Source organism: Crocodylus porosus, unplaced genomic scaffold (assembly GCF_001723895.1).
Source record: "Crocodylus porosus isolate Cpor-Errol unplaced genomic scaffold, CroPor_comp1, whole genome shotgun sequence".
Taxonomy (NCBI): Eukaryota; Metazoa; Chordata; order Crocodylia; family Crocodylidae; genus Crocodylus; species Crocodylus porosus.
This window is the reverse complement of record NW_017728914.1, coordinates 28630577-28647409: the sequence shown is the minus strand read 5'-3', so window position 1 is coordinate 28647409 and position 16833 is coordinate 28630577. Positions and strand designations below refer to the sequence as shown.

The following is a 16833-nucleotide window of genomic DNA, read 5'->3' as shown; positions in this document are numbered from 1 at the left end:
GCAAGGTCCAGACTGTTGCTGGATTGCACAGGAGCACATCGGTGCAGTCCCATACATGCCACCGAGAAAATCTGTCCCACATGCTGTAATGAGCTTCCCTGCACACACTGGAAAAACCTAGCAAAGAAAGTGCCAGGACTTGGCAGGGTGGGTAGGAATGGGCAGGAGCAGCAGCCCTGTGCCTGCTCTGCATCCATTGGAGATACTGTCCCTTCCTTTCCAAGGACAGCATAAGGATCATGTTCTCTAAAGGTTCAGAGAGGTTGCCACAGCATCCCCTGAGGTACAGCACCCTACCAGCTCCCCCTGTACTGTCCCCCATAGGGGGCTGAATGACTGAGCCACAAAGAAACATAAAAGCAGTGGACATCAGCATGTGCTCTGAAAGCCCCTGAATGAGCTCTCCTAAGTTTAAACTGGGAAACAAAGCAACTTTATGTAGCGATAAACCCGCTATGTGCAGAGATACAAAGCATAAACTAGATAATATTCATGAGTTTTGTCCATGTGATGTGTATGGAGTGATAACAGAATGGAAAGGACTAAGTGCGACCCTTGGGAAGGGCTGGAAAATGTCATAGGGACTGGGTGACTCATACCTGCAAAGAGGGATCTTTAAAAATGAACCAAAATAGGAACCGGGGGCAGGAGGGAAGGAGAGGATAAATAATGCCAAAATGGCAAACGAAAACATTAAAGAAATAAATGGAAAGGCCTAAAAGTGAGAAGGTAAAATACAGGTGCATTAAAAAAAATCATTACTCCATTAGAGCAATGTGATTGTTCTTCATCTCCAAAACAAGTCTTTAAAAAAAATCACAGTGAAACCTGATGGCCAGATCCTGCAACAGTATTCCTGAGTGAAAACTGAGTAAAGGAAGAAGGATCTCTTGAAACTGCCATGCAGACCAAGGGATTCCAAACCCGGCGTGTAGAAATGCATGTGTATATTTTCATGCGACTGCATCGTGTAACTGGATGTTATTTCACGCACTCGAGCCACCCTGAAAATATCAACCCGAGTGCCACGCTCTCTGCTGAAGAGTTCTGCACAGTGTAAACGGAAAAGTTTCCAGGCCAACTTACACCTTCTGGGCTTCAGAGCTTTTAGCTATAGACTACTACGTCAAATCCAGCCTCAAGTCAATGCTGACCAGCAGACAAGTTCTGAGGACTGCTTGGTACTTTACGTGAAATGATATGCTACAGGGACTCATGCCCACGTCACAAACCTTTCCCACAACTGGCATTGTTGTCTAAGGAAAGATACTAAGGGCTGTATACGCCGGGGTACTAAACTATCCTCGCGCCCTTGGAGGCGGTTCCCCCAGGTATGGGAGTCAGGCATAAATGAAGGATCCTGATGCTCTGTGATACGGAGTACACCGATCCTTGGCGCTGAGCAGCTGGAACTTCTTTTTGAAATGGCAAACTATTTACAATAGAGATCCCTTATGTCTTATGTGCCACGGCACACACTTTCCAAAGAACAGCTTTTCCAACCTTAGCAGTTCTGGAGCTAAGGAGTGAGCCAGCAAACTGGGCCAGGTCACCGAGCTGCACAACAGAACAGCCGCTCTGAGGACTTGGGGTCCTGGAGGTTGGGGCTGAACCTGATGATCTTCCAAGGTCCCTTGCGGCCCTACTGTCTATGACTCTATGAAACACAACCTTGCCACCTGGTTTACAGGGCTTGGAATGGGATCGGCCTCTCTAGCTGACCCAAGCCCCTGAGGACAATTCCCACCTGCCTCCTTTAAGTCCCCTGCAAGACCCACAAGAATCCTTCTTCTAGGCATCCCCAGACAGCTGAGATAAAGTGATCCTGAAAGGAAAGGAAGGAAGGGGAAGTGGTTGTTTGCAAGGAAGAACAAGGAAGGGGATTTACCCTGAATCAACGAGTACTGAACGCAGGCTGATGCTCCCATATGCTGTGGTCCAAGAGTAGGTATGAGGTTAGAAGATCTGTGAGACACAGTGGAAGCAAAGCTATGAGGAGCAGCTGGCTCTGCGGGTCTGCTTATGGATGATTGTGTCTGCTTCGGGTAGACTAATGGCAGCTGATTGAACACTACAGTAGTATTGCCGCCTGAGCAGGTTAATACATTTTTTTTCCATTTAAAGCAGTGAATTCTTGACAGGGGTGGGTGCGAGCTGATAGGTGGCGGACAGAAATTACTCATCTCAGGGAGAGGTTCATAAGTGATATTAAAACAGGAAAACTCTGAGGGCTCAGATCAGGGCATGGCAAAATGGCCTGTTATAGCTTCCCATTTAATCTGGATGGATTCCCTGAAAAGATGACAGAGAGCAGAACTGGAGTTCCTGCCTCCCTCCCACGTGTCACCGATCTCTGACACAGCTTGAAAAAAATGGTACTTGTTTATAGCTCAAAAGAGGCGAGCACAAAAAAGCCCAACAAGGAAGTGATGGCAGGATGGCTCTGTGGGTGAGAGACCAACCACTTACAGTGCAGTCAGTGGAAACCTGAACTTATTCTCTCTTCCAGCTACACTTATCATCACCTTATCTCAAAGCACACAGAGAAGACTATCTCTTGCAAGGCAATGCTGGAGCTAACACTACTCATAAGCGATGCCAATAATTTTAATTTGCCCTTATATATTTCTTTGGTGCTCGGAGCTCTTGAAACACATTATAAACAAAGGGTGGGGGGACTTCGTTGCTTCTGCTTTGTAAATGGGATAAAAGAAGCTCAGAGAGGTGAAGAGACCTACTCAGACAAACCCACGGCAGAGCTGGAAACAGAACTCAAGTCCCTTGGCCTGAGCTCAAGCATTCACGGCTCAATGACTGACTGACATTCCCTTCGTCCAGAAGTCAACGTGTCCTGGTATTGTTTGCAATAGGCTGACATGCTGTATGGCTGGGAAAGGAAATTCATTGACCACATAAAAAAGATCTGCAAACTTCTCTGGGTGGAAGGAGAGAGGAGTCAGCAGCATGAAGTTGCAACTAACTTTAACGTAGTAAGCAGGATCTGAAATACCCCCTTTTCACTACAGGCCCAGCCTTGCTAGGGCAGCTGCAGAAGACATGGCTTCCTTTATCCCCCTGCCACTGTCCATAATTGGCATGGGCTGCTCTCTGCAGACAGGAAAGGTGAGGAACCTCCTGCAAGCTCAGCAGATACACAGGGAGGCGTACAAGTACCACAGAGCCGAGTCACTGATCGTCCCAGCATGGGATCCAACTGGTCTGGGCACTGAGCTGGGTCTTTCCTGGAAAAGCTTCCCCACCAACATCATCTGGCAGCTCACAAGGTGCTGCTCCGCAGCAGCTCAGATGCAGCAATTGGGAAAGTGAGAGTCAGCTGCCTGCCTCGCATCTCTGAGCAGGGATCTCACCAAGAGGCAGCAGGGAGGAGAAGACCCTGGAGAACCTATACTATACGATGGCCTACCTAGGGTACCTATGCTCAGACAGACAATGGCAGCTGAGGCTGCAGAAGGGGAGTGTAGCAGGGACCCCTATTCCTTGCTACTGGCGCCAGAGGGCTGCAGTTAGGACAAAGGCCAGCTGCAGCACAACATGCAGCCAGGGAGACCCGTGAGGGGTTAAAGAGCAGCAGGGGAGAAGGCAGTGGTTGCAGCTCAGGGCTTAAGGTGCAACACCTGAGAGTGGGCTGGGGGCTGAGCCATGTGACCAGGGAAGCACCGCCCCGGCTCATTAAAAGCCTGGCTCCTGAGCCAGAGCGGGGCCAGTCCGGGTCCGAGTCCCAGGGAGAACAGACCACGTATGTGCTAATCTGGGAGGTAACAGAGAGGAACCCAACTGGCCGGGGACCTGTCCATTTGTAACATTTACATACTGTGGGCCCCAAGGCCCACCTGGCTAACTCATAGCCCCTATTGCATGGGGGCTAATGGGTGAATGCTACAACAAAATACTTGGGACAACAAAAGACAAAAGACAGGACAGGAGTGACATGAGGCTCAAAGGGTCAAAATATGAAAATGAGTGCACCTGAGGGGTGACCAGGGACCTGAGGAGCTGCAAGAAGCTATCAGCTATAGGGCAGGTGTGGCTGGGACCCTGGAGGAGGTTTATGAAGACATTGCAGCAGCACAGAGAACTGGAAGACTGGATGTGGCTAAAAGGGGCATATCCTGTCCCAGCGAACACCAAGCCCAAGCCATCCAGCCTGAGCCTGGGACTGCATGCATTGCTTACAGTCCACAGAGAACATTTTGGCACGGGAAAGGGAGTCATTTCCTAGCAGCAGGAGTTGCCAACCTGCATCAGGACTGAGAAGGAGGCCCAGCTATTGTGAGGTGCTATGTTCACAGAGGGATTTAAGGTGTGATGGATAATCAGCACCCCAACAGCAATCAAGCTCCCCAAATTCTCCAAAGAGTCCAGTTCCCTTTATTAAAGAAACATAACCAAAAACCTAGAAGCAAAGTGGATGCAACCATAGGTCTCTAAGCCACTTCTCTGTGAAGGTTCCTGCTGTACTGAAACTCTTGGGGTTCACTGGAAGAAGAGGCTCTTTCCTTCATCTGAAAACGTGCTTGTGGGGGATGAAGTGGAAACAAAGCATTTCAAAATCCAGTTTCAACTAAAGAGCCTGGTAGTAGGCACCAGCCCTGAAACAAAAGCTGAAATTTAGGGTCAATACAAGAAACACAAGAGCCCAGGGTCTCTAAGTGAGCCTCCAGTGCTTCAGAGGGAACACAGGGTGAGCCCCAACATGCTCGAGGACCAGGCATGTTCATAGTACATGCTCAGCTACCATCCAGGATTAATCATCTGCATATCTAGGATGTTCTGCCCAGCTAAAGTGACAGCTTTTTTTTCATATCTAAAATGTAACCCTTTAATAGGCTAGATTGAAAGGATAACTCACTCAGTAGAGTGTTTCTCTTATGCAAATACTTAATTTTATTACAGCGAGGGCGTTAGTCAGTCATCTTCCCTTTACCTACATTCCAGTCTAAATTACTCTTGTCCAGTGCCCATAAATAAATCAGCTTAGGAAAGTCAGTGGAAAGATAATTCTGCCAGCAGCCTTCAGTGGATGCTGATATTGTTATTACTGCCAGCTTTATTCATGGGGGAATTCTTTTGCAGCACACTAGACCTTAAAAAAAAAAAAAAAGCGTTCTGCAATTTAAAGGGATGATTTCCATTTTCTTAGGGATGTACCTGTTTATTAAAATGGTATCTGGTTGGCCATTCAGACCAGATGCCCAATCTTCTTATGAGTTTACGCTAATAGATTCTATACACTTTATCATTTCTATGTGCTAGAGAAGATTTTAAGAGGTTAGAAAAGACTCTGGAGACATAAGGGGAAAGTGATGAAATCACAGGCTGTGGTGGAATAGCAGTAGTGCCAGCAATTACAGTGACTCCATGAGGCTGCACGACCCTTAGTCTATCCATGTCTAGGTATTATGGTGACTGCTGTCAGACTTCAGACCTGGTTATGCCATTACTGTCAGCTCTATCACAAGCAGCCAAACAACTCTATTCACAAGGCCTGGGGTTCATGAGTAACTCCAAGAAGAAAATGTATGCCAAGAAGATATTTAAAATGGCTACAATCCGTTCGATTTTTAAAAATGGCAGATGAAACAACCGGGGCCTATAGGAATCAAACATCTCTAGGTCTTGGAGCCAACACCGGATTATATACCTTAATGCTTTCATCTTCCAAAGATGTTGTATGTAACATATGCACTGGGATACTTCCACAGCCCATAGTGGACTAGAGTATATAGTTCTCCAGAGGATCTGGTTAAACTTCTCATGCCAGCAACTGGAAAGAGAAATGTAATCAGAGTAACTAGCAGCAGGATTCTGGGCTCTTCTGCTTAAAAAGGTGCAGCAGCATTTCATGGGGGAGGGGAGGGTTTGGAAGAATAGGGATTGCTTTTACTGATATATCCTTCCACGTAGCTGCAGAGTCCTGGATGATACTGGTCCCAGTATGCCCTGGCACACTGCCATTAAGAGAACTGTTTATTTAAAAAAGAAAATCAGAACCTAGACAACATTTTTAGTTGGAATCACCAGGACAGTTTCGTTCAAAAAAAAAAAGAATTTGCGGTATTTCCTGATAGGCTCTTGGAGCCAAAAATAATTCAGTTCTGGCAAATGCCTTAGCACATCCACAAAGCTTCATATTCACACAGTAGGTGGCTGAAGGCCAATAGTTCAGGGTAGAGGATCAGAGGTGAAGTGTAGGCAAGTTAACCTGTGAGCTCACCAGCATCAGTCTGGGAGCCTGGTCTGACATCCTGGTTCTTACATTTTATATCTGTTTCCAAGATTGCAATAAACTTGTTTCAAGCCAGAAAGGCTATGGAGAAAACTGCCAGACTCAATGCAAGGAACCAAACCTGGAAATCTTCACTCAACTAGAGTCCCAAGGAAGTTAACTGGACTATCACTTATTATAATTATGCACATAAGCAAGGGTTTGTGTGCTCTGGCCTAACTTCCCCCATCAGGCAAGACAACACACTCCTATGAGTTAAACGAGAACTCCTTGTAAGATGAGTTTGGAAGCATTTCCCCTGCCCTTTGAAGCAAATTACTTTGAACCAAATATTGTGGTCCTTAATCAGGGAAAGACTCCCACTGACTCAATTAAGATCTATGAAATAGGTCCCTTTGCTTGTAGCCTACATCATAAAAGCCATCACTTGTCTTTTCTACATCGTATGCCAAGAGCAGAAGCACTGGCTCTGTCCTTACCCCTGCTCTGGCTGCCTCACTCCATTCTGGTGGCACAAAACAGCTGGAAACTTGTTTGATCTGTCCCTGCAGGGATTCACCAGGCATAAGTAGATCCCCAGCTGCTCCACAGAGCTCTGCAGCTTCTGCCATCTGGGTTACATCAGAGACAGGAAGGTGTGGGAAGGTGCAACAGAGAATACTATACAATACTGGTTCCCAAACCAAGGTCTGCGGACTCTTAATGATCTCAGAGGTCACAGTGAGCAACCTATAGACCACACCACTCCCTATTCAATTAAAAAGTCTGGTGATAAGTGTGCATAGTGCCCTGCAAGGAATCTGGAGGGCTGACAGTGGTCTTCTGGTCCAAAAGATCTGGCCATCACTGCTGCAGAATAACTAAGCAGGAATAAGGATTAGACTACTAATAATTATAATATCTGAAGATTTTAAGTGTGCTGGCCTACTGGACATCTATAATAATCGCAAATATGTAGCCTGAAAGGATGTAAATCTTATACAATCTCTCCCTTTGTATTCACCTATACCACTCTGGGATGCAGGCTGGGGTGGCACAGGCACTAAGGCACATGGCTAACAGCCCCAGGATCATAAGGTCAAGGCCACAGCAGATGCACTCACAGGCACAGCCCTCTCAATTCCCATAAATCTGCAAATTCTGCTAAATACCTTGTCATAACAAGGACATGGGAAGGAAGTCTGGCACGACGGGATGGTGTTTTTCAGTTCAATGCACAGTAAAGGAGCCACGCTGCATGTTTTGAACTTTTAGTGGTTCCTCCGTTCCAGTTGGGACTTGCGACACTATCAAGAATCCTGCCATGTGGGTTTATGTTTCCTGACATGAAACAATCCCTGCCTTTCTTTATCAGGCACTAAAGACAAGATATGGGGCTTTCCCCACACCATGGCAGATGCTGCTGATTGATACGTTCCTTTTATAGATATAGGGCAGAATCTCCCACACCCAAATAACAAACATGGCAAGAAAACGTTCCATTTTTCCCTTCTTTCTTTACAACATCTTCTAGTAGCTGTCCGTAACCATCATGGGTCCTTCCAGGCTTTTGGAATAATGTAATCCTCTGAGGAGAAACCTATTCACTCCTCTTTGATGTGTTGAGAAAATCAAAAAAAACAAGTGAGCAGGAGGCACAAAACAGCCATCTTGTTAAACCCAGACAGCTTTTCCAATTTATTTTCTGAGCTGTTTATCACCATGTAAAAAAAAAAAAAAAAAAAAAGGCTTGATACTCAGCAGAGTAGATAGAGTCCAGAGTGTTGATGTTCATGTCTTTCTTACGTTTATATTTCAGGCTAAATTTGACTGAGACTAGCTCTGCAAATGAATTATTTAAAGTCTCAACACTGCTTCAGTGCCCAGAAAATAACTTCTACATAGATCAGAAAAGCAGCCTGGTAAACAGCCACTCAGGTCTGATATCAGCCCATCCCAGGGAACACTAGGCATGTGACCTTAGGGCACCTTAAGAAAAGGGGTTTGCTCTCTTTATGGCATGATGGGTCTCACTCACACAAGTTTACATTCGGGATAAAAGTTACTGTATGAACAAGGAGAGATGACCAAAGACTGTTCTGAATAACAAAACAGATTTTTCCAGCTGTTGGGACAAAGTTAATGTTTGCCAAAAGCCAAAAAATACCTGTAGTATTTTAATGGTGCAAAGGTCCTCCATGTAGCCAATGTGCAACATATCTGTACAACAGACTCACTCTAACTTAAGGGAAAATGTTCTGATACCACATAGAAGGGCTTACTGTAAGTAGGTAGCTAGACACAGACAGACAAAGATAGAGACAAAAAGATCCTTCATATGTAGCAGCTTAAAACTTGTTTTTCCTCTCATCCAATTCAGACCTCGATTTCCCCCAGCTTTAAGAAATATGAGGCAGTCTGTTGAGTCACACAAAAGGTAGAGAGGATGTTGACTGCTTTTCAATTTGCTGAAAACCTTTTAGGTAAAAATCTTACATTCATCCAGCTTGGATATAATGTTCATTTCTGGAAAAGGTGAAAAACCAATGAGTTCTCTCCAATGAAGTGAAAAGACATTGTTTAGAAAACCAAATTTTCAGTGGAAATGTAATGCCATCTAACCTCCTACGTGATTAGATAAGAATGATTGCATGGCAGTCACTTCTAGGATAACAGGAACTAGGAAAGTGGCTTTAACCTGAATTTCCCTAAATGAAAACCTAACAGCCTTTCTGCTGTGAACTAAGATCTTCAGTCTCTTTGTACATAGACCTCTATCCAAGACCTCTGATCTCTGCTGATAGAGGCCATACTTAAACTATTATCCGAAAGCTAGATGTCTAAGGGCACTGACAGATGTGAAAAAAAGCAATAGTTTACTGCAGGGGCAGGCAAAATATGGCCCACGGGCTGGATCCGGCCTGCCAAGCCATTCTCTCCGGCCCGCAAAACCCATAAAAAATTTAGAAAATATTTATCTGCTCCTGGCTGCCTGTAAAAATGACACGAGCCAGGGGCAGTAGGACCCAGGGGGAGCCAGCAGCAGGCGGCATGAGCCCAGCCCTGCCCACCCCCAGACATTTCCCTGCTCTAGCACCATGTGGCTCCCAGCTCCATCACGGGACCAGGGAGCACAAGGCCCCACTAGTACTGGGGGCAGGGGGTGTAGGCAGGGGCAGTGTGCGCATGCATGTGTGTATAGGCAGGGGCAGAGCATGTGTGTGTACCAGAAGAGACAGTGTGTCAGTTCGACGCAGCTCCACAGCATCTGTAGAGATCAGGCACTTCAGGAGGGCTTTTTGGCGCTTTTATCTAAAGTTGATTCAATCAGCTATTAGATAAAAGTACCAAAAAGCCCCACTGAAGCACCCATCTATAACAACGTTGGGCGAGCCTGGTCCAACTAACACAATGCTTCTTCTGGGCATATGCTGCACTTGGTGCAAGGGGTGCGCTGAGCTTAAAGTAAAGCACCATTTGTTTTTTTCCCTCCACATCTGTAAGCAGCCTAAATGTCATTATTAAATCATGCAGGCACTCTGTTCCCCAAATCATTTTTAAATATTAGTGTCCAACAAGAACTTCTGCAGATATTCCCCGAAAATGACATAAGCAAGTCCATAATTTTCTACAAATGGTGGCTGACTTCGTGGACAAGTACAAAATAGAGGGGCACGGCTACATCGGTCCAATATCGAATTGGCACCAACATAAAGAAAATTGATCGTTATCAGAAATCAGCCTGATGTGGCTAATAATTTGGCCGATAAATGCGCGTACGTGCGTGAGCACAGCCACAGTGCAGCATGTGCACAGCCTGTCAACTTGGAGAACTGCATACAGCTGGTAAGTTTGGTGTGGTGGAAGGGGAGGGGGGAGGAAAGGGCCATGGCAGGGCAGATCAAGGCCCCCACAGTGAGGAGGGTGTGGGGCTGGGGCAAGCGCTGCCTTGCTGAGGCGGGGCAGGCACGGGACCGAGCCCTGGCTCATTCGGGGTGGGGGGGCGTGCAGGGATGGAAGGCTTCTGCCACTGTGTGCCACTGGTCCAGTGCTCATTAGGCAGCTCCCACAGCTCATCCAGAAAGATAAGGTGGGGGGCGTGCCCCTGGATCTGCACAGGGCAGGGTGGGCTGGGGCCACACAGGGCTCTTCCTGGCCCACCCCACAATGATCTGGGGACACATGCCTCTGCCCTCTCCACGCCCTCCTGGATGAGCCATGGGAGCAACAGCAGGAGCCACCAGCCCAGCAGGCAAGCATCAGATCAGCAGCTCCCAGACCAGCAACATGCGGCAGCAGGAGTAGCTCCCCCCACCCTTGGATGAGCCATGGCTCCATCCTACCCCGCCCTGGCTGGGTAGCGCTTGCCCCAGCCCCAGTCCTCCCTCGCCACAGGGGCCTTGATCTGCACCCCTCATCAATACCCTTTCCTCCCCCCCCGCTTCCAGCCCACCAGACTTACCAGCTGCATGCAGAAATTGGATTGGTATCGGCTGATATGCCTCCTTAAAAATCGGCTATCAATATCAGCCCCAAAAATCTGTATCAGTGCACTCCTATTATAAAAGTTATCTGTAACTCTACAACACAGTCCTTGAGGCCCTTCTGTCCACCTTCACTTAAAATTCATTCACGTCAATTTTGCAGATTTCACAAAATACAGGAGCCAAGAGATCTAAAACCTAATGACTCACCATTCTTAGTTCTTCTTCAAAACCCCCTTTCCCAAATGTGGCGGTGACATATGTAATAGCTGCTTTTTTAACATGCAGTAGGAATGAGTATACAAACTCTTTCTATGCCACACCGCTAACAAGTTGCCTCATCATGCTATGGTGTTTTCCTGGTCTTTCTCTCTCTTGCATGAAGCACAGAACTGAAATACGTGAACAAAACCCCCTGTAACTTTGTGGAAATTTGCTCGAGTAACTGCTACTTGTTCAGATCTCCAAAAAAGTCCAAGGCAAACAGCTGCATTCAAACTGCTCTGCCCTGGGAGGTATCATACTAATAATGGAAAAGACACCTGTCTCCTACCAACATGTACCTCTAGCCAGCAGGTGATCTGCCCATTCTTCTTTCTTTAAAAAAGATAAGCAAGCAAACAACGGCAGCCCCAACTATTACTGGGGATCCATAATGTTACACCCTGTACAAACACGTGGTAAGATACAGGCCCAACCCTTCAAAATGTCCAGTCTAAATCAGGGATGTTTAACCTCTGGCCAGCAGGCCAGATCTGACCCATAGACCTATGACATCTGACCCACGGGGCTCCCCAAGGGTATGGAGATTTAGCAGTGGGAAAGCAGGGGCAGCATCAATTGCTGCACCTTTTCTGCCAACTTTCTAGTTCCTGTGGTAAACCCCTGCAGTCCTGTGTACCAGACTAAACCAGCACACCGCTGGATCCTGACATGCGGGATTGGGCCAGAGTGGGATCAGGCCAGCACACAGCTGAATTGGACCAGCATGGGCTGGCACACAGCTGGATCAAACTAGCAGGCAGCCAGATTTGGGTGCATGGGATTGGGCCTATGGATTGACCCTGCACCACTCATCTGGCCCATGGAGCCAGAAGGTTGGGCACCACTGGTCTAAAAAGATAAGAGAGAAGGGGAGGTACAGCAAACAAAGACTTGCTGAGTTTCACACAGCAGAACAGGAACATAACCAGGTTTCTTGGCTCTATGGAGTGCTCTGAGAGCGACATGATCTACTCCTCAAAGTAGCTCTTCTCAATACACCATCAGGCTGCCAGGTCTGGAGATCAAGGTTATATGCCAAACTTTTAAAACAGAGAAGACAGCTTGCTAATATTTTGCTGATTTCAATTTAATGAAGCTATTCATATTTTAGAATTGCTACTACTAAAACCAAGGAAGTCTGAGCATATGTTTTCTTGATATGAAAGGAAAAGTTGCCTCTCCATATAATTGGAGCAAAACTATTAATATTAAAGCATCTGGAATTAATGATCTAACCCATATAACATTTCAGAATTATTTCAGTAGTCCAAGCAGATCTGTATGTATTTGCATCCATCCACTAAAGGACAGTGGAGGACGGTTTTGGAACTGACAAGCAACAGGCATGCACCTGGACTTGCCAAGCACATGACTGGTCCCACAGCTGGTCAGAAATTACCCAAATTTCATCTATAACATTATTAATCAAGCTGCAAAACCAGAACTGCAAACACTCAATCTGGGTATGACGGGTAAACCCGGACCAACATTTTTATCCAAGACGACAGTTCAGGTAGCTTTCTGCTCTTATATAATAAGGTTAGCGAAAAATATTGGAACCACATACAATCAATTTTTCCCAGGGATTTTTGGAGATCACAAACACACAGTTATTTTTCAGAAATTGTTTTTAATTAAATCTATAATACACTCCCTGAAAATATAGAAGTAAGGTTAGCTCTATAAAAGACACTGCCAAAAATATCTCAGTGTTACTCCAGAGTAGCAGACAGTCCCTCTGGAGAAAACACAAGGATGTGGGAACCAATCCATCTTAGTCACCAACTTCAACACACTTCTCAGAAACACTGTTTGCCACTGTGGATTTTTCAGATGTCCCTTGGGTACACAGTTCAACCTTAATATAATTCAACATGGTATTTACGGACCGTGTACCAGAGTACTGAACACTTCACAGGAACCAATTAATTAATCCTCCCAGTACTGTGAGAAAGCATTATCCCCATTTTATAGAGGTGTAAAGAGATTAGCCCAAGTCAACCAGAACCAAGAAATGAAGGCAGGTCTCCACTGCCTTAACCATTATTATCTTGGTATATCATCATTCATCCAACTGTAAAAGAGGGGGAAGAAGGAGAATTAATAATTTCTCATATCCTTTAATAAGGCCGTAACGTACACCGAAACTGAGCGATTATATAAACATTTCTGTTCCTGCGGTATAATACACGGTTAGAAATAAGGCTCCACCGCTGTTTGATCTGCTGTATGTCAAATCAAGGATTCTGTCTGAATGAAGGAGATGTAGACAAAGATAAATAGGTAGGTGTAGCAGGGTATCCTTCCACAAGTGGTGGTAAAGCCCCTGGAGCCCCTTCTGCCCTTGCCCACTCTGCTCACTGTGGACAGTCACCCTTTATATCACTCACCACATGTTGGCGTAATTATTTTTACATGAGCGAGGCTGCCCCGGTGCTTCCCAATCTGCTCTCACTAATGATTACCAGGTGCCTGCAGTCACTGCTTTATGGGCTAATTGTGCGGCTCCAACACACCCCTACACCATGCCCCAAGCCTTGCAGATGTCATCACTCATTGATGTTCTCCTTCTACACACTCGCCCCTCTCTGGACTCTCAGAGCTCTGGGTCTCTCGCTCTGCTTCTCTCAAGACTCTTTGGTCTCACACCCTGCCCCTCTTCGGGCTTCTGGACCCCTCTGCTCTGCACACCTTCAGCCCCTCTCTGGGTCCCCGGGAGCCTCCTCCACCTCTTAGTTCCCTCCCAAACCTCCAGACTGCTGGCTGTACTCTCCCGGCTGGCTTTCAGAAGCTGTAGCCATCCTGCTGAGCAGACTCCAAGGTTCCCTCAGCAACCTCCAAGATCTTACTACTGGCTTCTCTCAGGGTTTGAGCTTACATATCTCAAGCCCAGCCCTCTCTAATTAGGTGAAGGCCTCATTAACCCCCCACATTACCTACAGGCTACTTTTCAAGCTGCCTTTCCTTCTTAAAAGTGAATCCACAGTAGGTTCTATTGGGCTGAAAGATACTTGAAGTTAATATGTGGGCAGCAAGCCTCTTCAAAAGGTAGTGAAAAGCAAGCCCCCATCTTTCTATGCATTTATTACTAATGAGATAGGCTTTCCCTCTCTCTACTTGATCCACTATAAAAGCACAAAAACTGTTCCACAAGGAGGTCTAGCAAACATTAAAACAAAAAGCCTGTTGGCATTAGGTAAGAAAATACTGGATTGACATATTTCTCAGGGCAAGTGGATAAATATGATGAATTCTGAAAACATGAACACAAAGGTGTCAAGCCAGCTGTAAAACAAAAATGATTAAAAGGAATAGGGATGAAGGAAATAAATCTTATTTCTTTGAGCAAGTTGGGAAGGCTGCTGTTTGGTATAAAACTAATGTTTGGGCCTATTTAAGGAAAATAAGGGTATCTGAAAACTATATCATAACTTAATCACTAGTGACCTTTGGGGCCCACATCCTCAACTAGTGTAAAATGGCCTTCCACTGAAACGAATTTATAACACCTCAGGATCTGGCCCAGACAAAATATCACATCCCCCACCGTTATATAACAACGGCTGACATACAATTCTATAATAAGCAGCTGTGTGAATATCTAATCATGTTGCTGGTACAATAATAAATGCAATCGTGTTCCAGTATCATAATCATAAGAGTAGATTATGTAAAAAAGAGGGAAAGCGAGTCAAAGCTGACCCAAAGGAAGTTTTGTCCAAGCTGAGTGAAAATGTCAGGACTCACTAGAGATATAAACAGCTACAGTAGATTCACTTAGCAGGGTTTTATGATTTTTAACACAAGTCATTTTAAGTGACAATTCTGGATAGTGCTATGCTAAATGGGTTCCCTTGCTTCTTGTCCTGTCTTTTGTAGACACAGAAAACAGTCTATTTTCCTCTCTAGAACAACCCTGTGTATATTTGAAGATTGTTTTTAAATTCTCCCTCAGTCTCCTCTTCCTCAGACCAAATAATTTTAGCTCTTCTATCTTTCCTCATATACCATGTCTCCTAGACCTCTAACCATTTTTGTTGCTTGCCTCTGGACTCTTTTCAATAAGTCCATGTGTTCATTGAAATGCAGCACCCAAAACTGGACACACCACTCCAGATGAGGCCTCACTAGTACTGAACAGAATGGAAGAATTACATCCCATGACTTGCATACAACATGTCCTGTTAATTTCTGTAGGCTATTAACATTTTTTGCAACAATGTTAAACTGTTGACTCATTCAGCTTGTGATCCTTTATAACCTCAAGGCTCTTTTCTGCAGCAGTAGTACAAATACATTTTAAATTTGTACATCGGACAACATGATCTTTCCATTTTATCAAGCTCATTTTGAATCTTAATTCTTCCTCTAAAGTGTCTGCTATACCACCTGGCTAGGTGTCATCCACAAGTTTATTAAGTGTATGGTCAATTCCACTTTCCAAGTCCTTAAGACATTAAACAGTATGGGACCCATGACAGTACTCTGGAAAACCACACTTGATACCTCCTTCCAGTTTGACACTGATGATGATTTGATGGTTTGACATTGATGAATACTCTTTGAACATGATTATGCAACCATTTATGCACCCATCTTACAGCAGTTTCATTTATACCGTATTTCCTTAGCAAGCATCAAGGGATGTTTTTGTATTTCCATACAAGCATCATGGGAACAGTGTCAAAAACCTTTTTAAAGTTGAGGTACATCACATCCACTGCTTTCCTTGTCATAAAAGGAAAGCAGGTTGCTAAAGTATGACATGCTCTTGACAAATCCATGTTGGCTGATACTTATCACATTGCTATCCTCTACATGTTTATAGACTGATTGATTGATTGATTGATTGACTGATTATATGGAGAAGTATCACGACTGGATTGACCAATCTACAATTCCCTGAGTCATCCTTTCCCCCTTTCTAACGGTGGGCACTGTATTTGATCTTTTCCAGTCTTCCTGGACTTTGCCTGGCCACCCTGAGTTTGCCAAAATAACCATCAATGGCTGCAAATATCTCAGCCAATTCCTTGAGTTCATTAAGATGAATCTCATCAGAATCTGCTGGTACAAAAACATGTAACTTATGCATGTAAGGTCTAACCCCTTCTTTCCCTACTCTGGGTTAAGCATCTATCCCCAGTCCTTGTTCCTAAATGTGCTTGTCATCTGGTAGTTGAACTTTATGTAAGACTGAAGTAAGAAAATCTATTAAACACTTCAGTGTTCTCCGCATTGTCCACTATTAGCCTCCCTTCCCGGTTCACTTAGGAACCGAAATTTTGGTCTTGCTCTCACTCCCAACATATTTATAGAATGCTTTTTCATTGCCTTTGTGCCCCTTTAGATGCATCTTAATTTGTGCCTAGATCTTCCTGACTGTGTTCCTACATGTTTGTACTGTCCTCTCATACTCATCCTTATTAATATGGCCACATTTCTACACTGTGTAAGATTCTTGGGTAAGTCTCAAGTAACTGAAAAGCTCATTGTTTTGGCAACCAAGTATCTTGCTGAATTTTACATCCTTCCACTGCATTAGGAAAACATGCTTCTGGGCCCTTTCTATGGATTTTTTAAGGGACAATCAGCTTTTTAAAGGCTATTTTTCTCTTACATTTGACTATCTTATAGAATCACAGAATCACAGAAGTAGGGTCGGAAGGGACCTTGTAGATCTTCAAGTCCGATCCCCCGCCTGGGCGGGAGAAAAAAAACCCCAAACCAAAAACTGGACTCAAATGACCCCAGCCAGGTAGGTGTCAAACCTCTTCTTAAAGACCCCCAGGGTAGGAGCCAGCACCACTTCCCTTGGAAGTTGGTTCCAGCTCCTAGCCGCCCTGACTGTGAAGTAGT

General features: G+C 45.1%; 1 protein-coding gene across 5 annotated transcripts in view; it reads right to left on the bottom strand.

Annotated features, from left to right (window-relative positions):
* The window catches only part of JADE2 (jade family PHD finger 2), a 145518-nt gene that overhangs the window by 72399 nt on the left and 56286 nt on the right, over positions 1-16833 (bottom strand). The gene's annotated exons all lie outside the window — the stretch shown is intronic.